The sequence below is a fragment of the Venturia canescens genome, chromosome 3, assembly GCF_019457755.1.
Source record: "Venturia canescens isolate UGA chromosome 3, ASM1945775v1, whole genome shotgun sequence".
Taxonomy (NCBI): Eukaryota; Metazoa; Arthropoda; class Insecta; order Hymenoptera; family Ichneumonidae; genus Venturia; species Venturia canescens.
In genome coordinates this window covers 15,515,574-15,522,138 of record NC_057423.1, presented here as the reverse complement: position 1 = coordinate 15,522,138, position 6,565 = coordinate 15,515,574, and the positions used below count along the sequence as shown (strand labels likewise).

Sequence of the window (6,565 nt, the reverse complement as noted above, 5' to 3'; positions counted from 1 at the left end):
GATCATCTTGCGCCACACAACTAATCCCTTCGCTTTGTCGACTTTGCGTTTCTTGAGCAAATATTTTAGCATTACTTCTTGTTCGCGGAGGGTGAACGAGCCGCCCCTCTCACTATAATTGAAATTTTACAGATTAAGCATCACAAAATTCACCCAAGCCATAAAATTATTCCAATTCACCAAAACTTTGCTAGTAACAAAATTTTAGTGAGTTTACTCACTACTCACCCAGGTTTTCGTTCTCCCTTATCAACTGTCAAAGTGGCACGCCATTTCCCAACTCTTGATCTCTTGAAATATAATCAACAGCATTGTTACATTATTTATGCATAATTTATCGAAAAATCATCTCATATTGGTCTGAATATATATTTCTTTAAATTCGATTATTTTTTAAATTCATATATATTCATTTTCATGGAAAAATATATCACGAAAATCTTAGTTACGTCAGTTTTTTTCTGGATCGTGTTTCATTAGATGCATCGTCGTCGTCGGCGTCAAGCTCATGACGGTGATGATTTCGAATGCCGCTCGGGCCAGCTTCGCTCTCAGTTTCCTTAAACTGTCTCCTCGTCGGATTCTTTTCAGAGGTTTTCTTTTTGCTCTGTGAGTAGTTCATATGTTGTCCATGTTTATTGTTATGTCTTTGGTTCCTTGTTCCCTCTTTTTCCTCGTCAAACAAATTTAGTAAAGGCATCGACTACAACAAAAACATGAACATACGATTTTCTTGTCGATGGTAGTGGGCCTAAATGATCAATGTGGAATGTATCGAGAGGCACGCTGCCCTTTTCAATAGGGTTAAGGAAACCCTCTGGCATTCCTTGTTGTCGCTCGGCTAAAATACATGGAATACAGTTTCGAACGACTTTTTCGGTTTTCGACCTCAAATCAGGGATCCAGTAGTCGTTTTTAACCAGCGTCTCTGCCTTATTGACTGCAAAATGCCCTCGATCATGTGCATTTCGTATTATTTGTAATTGCATCGATCTAGGAACTACCATACGAGTTTCATCTCCAACATCTTTATAAAGCAGACCTCGTTTCATAGCGTACCGTCGAGATTTCCCTCTTTTGCTTGCTCAATTTTTTTTTTCAAAATATCGTCTTCTCTTTGTGCTTTTCTAAGTCGCGCTGTGATTCCCTCTTCGCTTTCGTCAATCATTAAATATGTGGGTAGCGGATTGCGGCTTAACGCATCCACATGTTTCATACTACGTCCTGATCGATGTTCAATTGAATATTGAAACTCCTCCAGTAGTAATACCCATCGCGCCACTCGGATGCAAAGATACTTTTGGTTCATTGTCATCGCGAAAGCTTCACAATCTGTAATGATTTTAAAGCGTATCCCTAACAAATATACCCGAAATCGTCGAAGCGCTTTTACAATGGCAAGTACTTCAAGCTCGTAACTAGAATATTTTTCTTCTGCCGGTGTTGTCTTGCCGCTAGCGAAATACACTGGATGCCATAGTCTATCTTCTTCATTACGTTGCAACAAGATAGCCCCGTAACCATGCTTTGATGCATCCGTATGAAGTTTGGTTTCAGCATTCGTTCGATACAGGTTGAGCACTGGATGTCGACTGAGTTGTGTCTTCAAAATTTTGAAAGCCTCTCTTTCAACCGTACCAAAAACATACTTAGCATAAGCTCGTAGTAGATTAGATAAAGGTCGCCCAATTCTTGAATAATCAGGAATAAATTTCCTGAAGTAGCCAGTCAGACCTAAGAAGGATTGCACCTCTCGAACATTTTTGGGCTCTGCAAAACGTTTAACAGCCTCCGTTTTACGTTCCGATGGTTGAACTGTCCCGTCTTCTATTATATGGCCCAAAAACTCTACGCGTCTTTTCAGAAAACAACACTTTTTCCAATTAATGCTCAACCCGGCTTTACTCGCTGTCTGAAACACTACTCTTAATCTTGATAATCCGTCTTCATAATTGTCCGAAAGTACAATTAGATCATCCATATACGTTAACACTATACCATCTCTAATCACATCACGATAAATTGCATTCACGTACCGTTGAAATACTGATGGTGAATTGCATAAGCCAAATGGAACACGCAAAAATTCGAATTGTCCGTCGAGAACAATGAATACGGTAAATTTAATACTTGCTGCATCTACCGGCACGTGGAAAAACCCATTCTTTAAGTCGAGGGTGCTGAAAATCTTCGCACCTTGAAGTCGGTCCAGCTGATCTTCGATTAGAGGTAGTGGATATCTATCTCGAACAATTTTCTTATTGAGGAGTCGATAATCGATGCAGAATCGATATGTCTCATCTTTCTTCTTCACCAATACCACTGGACTAGCATAATCTGACGACGAGGGTCTCACAATACCCTGACTAATCCATTCCTCAATCTGAGTGTTAACGATTTCTCTTTCATTTGCTGCTAAACGTCGTGCTTTTTAGTAAACTGGTTCATTATCTTTTAACACGAGCCTCATTGTCACAGTTGTCTCTAGTGTTTTTTCGGGCTTGTAATCATCAATGAGTACCGTTATTTCTCGTCTCACGGCCTCATCTTTGATATACGAAAGATCCACTTTCGATTCAATCTCTTTGTCGAGTAAGTCGATTTGTAAAATTTCAGATAATTCTTCTTCGCTGTCATGTTTTGTGTCAATATGAAGCTCGCCCTTCTTTGAATGGAAATCAATTGTTTCCAAAAAAGCGGCTCCAATCAATAATTTATGCTGCGTTAGATTATCCACAACGACGTGTATGATGATCGGAAAATTACAACCATCTATTGTTACTCCGGTTGGCTGAAGAGGAGGAGATCCAATTTCCGTGTATACGTCTCTACGCATGATGGTCAGATCACTTCCAGTGTCCACGAGTGCCACGATATCATTATCCAGAAGTGATACTATTTTTGAGTATTTTTTATATAAACTTTTTGTAACGACACAAGCTTCTTTCGTCGTTTCTTTTTTCTTTTGACACTTTGAAGCAATGTGCCCATGCCCACCACACTTGAAACATTTCGGACCTAATCCCTTCGTAGGACATGTAGCACTCATATGATCCTGTAATCCACAGTTAAAACATACCTTCGATTTTGTTTTTCTTGTATTATCATTTGTGTTACGCTGGCTCTCTCTTGAACTCGTTTCACCACGCGTTAGCTTCATCTATGTGATGTCTCGCTTCTCCTGTTTCAAACCTGTCGATGGCTCTCCTCGTAATTTTATGTTATCAAATGCTTCGATCAAAGATTCTTTCGTCGTAAATGAATGCATGCGTGCTTGATCACACAGCGTAGGATCGGGGGTTCCCTCAATGAGATAATCCAACATATCTTTAGTATCAATCAATATGCGATTACCCATTACAATTTTATCATGCGCGTATATACTCTCGAAAAGTCTCTCCTTTTTTCCACACTCGAGCCTCAAATTTTTTTCGTAACTCAAAGTTATTTTGCTTCGGCTGATACATTCGTTCTAGTTCACTCATGAGTTCGTCAAAAGTCATTGATATGTGTTCAGCTCTTGAATGAAACCACTCGAATGCCCTCTTCGTCAGTTTCATCCCGATCAATGTCTTCGCCGCGTCGTCTACTAGCTCGTACGTTGTTTTCATAAACTTTATTTGTCTTTCCCACACATCAAAATTATCAAGTGTACCGTCGAATCCACTCACTAATTCAGCTATCGTTTTCAAATTCATTTTTGACGATAAACGGTTTGACGTCAATATCACTTCATCCTGTCGTTCACGCGTTCCTTGTGCTCGCGGTTCATTCTCCGTCACAGCGACGCGTTCGTTTCGTCGAAGCATTTCCATTTCACACCGAGAAATATCAAGATCACGTTGCATCAAATCCCTTTCACGTGTAAGAAATTCAAACTCTCTTTCATGATCGGTCAGTTCACGTTCGTGTCAACCGTCTTTATCGTCTCTAACATAATTACGAGTTCGTTTTGCATTTGCACTAGATTCAGCCACTTGATTTTCTTCGTCTGAAAATTCAATCCATGCTCCCATTGGATCCTTTTCCATCAGTCGGGTAATAAGTTCTGCTTTCGTTCCACCACTCGCTAATCCTAGTGCTCTTGCTTTATTTCGTAATTCACTCACGGTCGAATCGCTTGGTTCCAGCATAATTAAATCGTCGAAATCTCACCAATTCTCAAGATTCTATCTCGTCGTTATGTCTTGATTTAATCTCGTAAGACCCCGTCTAAGTATTACACAATATTTCGTCTTCTTATTGCACGATGTCTCGTCTAAACGTCGCACAATATTTCGTCTTCCGTCTCAACACACTGAGCATCAACAACACATACAATTATCGCGTCGTTACCGATACTTTCGTTTTTTAACACATGATCCCGGCTGAGCCCCCAAATGTAGAATGATATTTTATTGCGATACAATTGATTAAATAAATGAGGCGTGGTTATAAAGAAAGCAACCGTAAAGATCGATAATGTAGTTCTTTGTAATCTAAAACGTCTAGTTTTGTTACTCGATCATTCGCAACTGTCATAAAAAAAATGATAACTCTTTATTTTACGTTGCTATGACAACGCTTTTCACCTTTCTTCATACGCTCATTCAAGTATCTTTTTGAATACTACAGTAGTGAGTAAACTCACTAAAATTTTGTTACTAGCAAAGTTTTGGTGAATCGGAATAATTTTATGGCTTGGGTGAATTTTGTGATGCTTAATCTGTAAAATTTCAATTACAGTGAGAGAGGCGGCTCGTTCACCCTCCACGAACAAGAAGTAATGCTAAAATATTTGCTCAAGAAACGCAAAGTCGACAAAGCGAAGGGATTAGTTGTGTGGCGCAAGATGATCGATGACGGGGTAAGTTGCGAAATTAGCGCAAACAGCGAACAGATTTATTCATCTCTCTTTCTAATTCCAATTTAAAAATGGCACTTTTAATTTTTTTTCAGTTCTTGCCGCATAGGACCCCGCAGACGCTACACAATAACTTTAAAAAATCTATTCTTCCAAAGATCGAAAATTTCGAAATACTAACTGTCGTCGAGCGACACCTATTTTTGCAGTTGAGAGAAAACAAAAAACAATGCAGATAAAAATTGAGAAAGTTAAAAAAAAAGAACTCAACTTATATACTCTTTCACATAAAAAGTATTATTTTTTCAACTCATTATTTTTGTTTTATCCGTCGGTCAAGTACATAACGCCGCGTTTTCATCGCTATTTTTATTAAGAGCTCTCTAGTCGAGATTTTTCCACGAACTCGTGACGAGTAATTACGTATGGCAAATAAATAAGTTTAGGCTGTGACTTCACGAGTACACGAAGAAAATTACTTCGTGATTCTCCTCCTTTTTCTCCTCGAGCTCTTGATTGAAATTTAAAAAAAATCTAAACTTTAAAAATAACAAAAAATATATTTTTTTTTTCTTTTTTAGTTATAAGTTTCTCAATGATACGTTGAGCTCTGATTGAAATTAAAAAAAAATCGAAGCATTAAAAACATGAAAAAATATATTCTTTTTTTTTTCTTTTTTAGTCGTAAGTTTCTCAATAAAACGTTGAACTCGCAAAAGAGCAAAAAAACGATTGCGACAGAGTCGTTCAAGACCTTATTTAATACACATCGTGTTGATCGAGAGAAAGCCCTTGAGAATGAGAGAGTACAAAATCAAAACTATTGTTAAGTGTATTGTTATTGGATTAAAGTTTTGCAAATTTTGCTCGACAATTGCTACACGAGTTTGTTTTTTTCTTTTCAAAGACAACATATATTTTTTGACAACTTGCATGAAATGACCAAATCACACGTGAACTCATAAACGTTCAGCAGTTCAGAAATAGTTTCAACGCCCGAATCTTCGAGAACAACAATTCACAGTTTCCAACAAAGTCTGATGGAAGTGATCGAGGAACTAAAGACGATGGGGATTGAAATACGAGAGGTAGAAGAAAATCCCCATAAAAAACTTTTTAAAAGTAAAAAAATTACGCCAAGTATTAAAAAGTGCAACCTTGTTTATAATAATATTTATTAGTTTTTTCCCTGTAATTATTTATTCTGTTTCTTTGGAAAAATATAATCATATCAATTTAATCAAGCCAAGTGATGTTTGTATTTTATTATTTGGATTACAAATTTATAAAAAAAACTCAAGCTTTTGAACAAAAACTTGGCGTGCATGGTTTTTCAAAATGTACTTAAATGAACAATGCACACCAGTATTCAAATTTTTGCTATTTTACGTTCTTCTTATTTTTCTAGCTTCTCCGAATCCTCTCATTGTTCAAAATAGACCGAAGTATACACCCAAGTAAACCATGTACACTGGTTTCTCGAATTTGGCTATTTTACATTCTTCTTTTTGCTCTTGCTCCTTCCAATCCAAATAAGTTCGGTAACGATATTTTCCATTACCCTGTATCGGAGGCAAATTTTTCGAACGGCAAATTAATCGACGCAATGTTTTGACCGAGAGCGTACAACGACCGGTGAGACGCGTCACTGCTGGCCGGCGGCGGCCGTACTGGTGGGCAATACAAAGGCCCGATACAAGCGGCGGAGCGCGACACTAGCGG

The 6,565-nt window shown here is 37.9% G+C and overlaps 1 long non-coding RNA gene across 1 annotated transcript; it reads left to right on the top strand.

The window, feature by feature from the left end:
• The first annotated feature begins 3,428 nt into the window (after positions 1 to 3,428).
• LOC122407943 (uncharacterized) lies at positions 3,429 to 5,717 on the top strand. Its single transcript, XR_006260324.1, has 3 exons — positions 3,429 to 3,596; positions 4,726 to 4,846; positions 4,939 to 5,717. It is a non-coding gene; the product is annotated as an uncharacterized lncRNA (long non-coding RNA).
• The last annotated feature ends 848 nt before the right edge of the window (positions 5,718 to 6,565 follow it).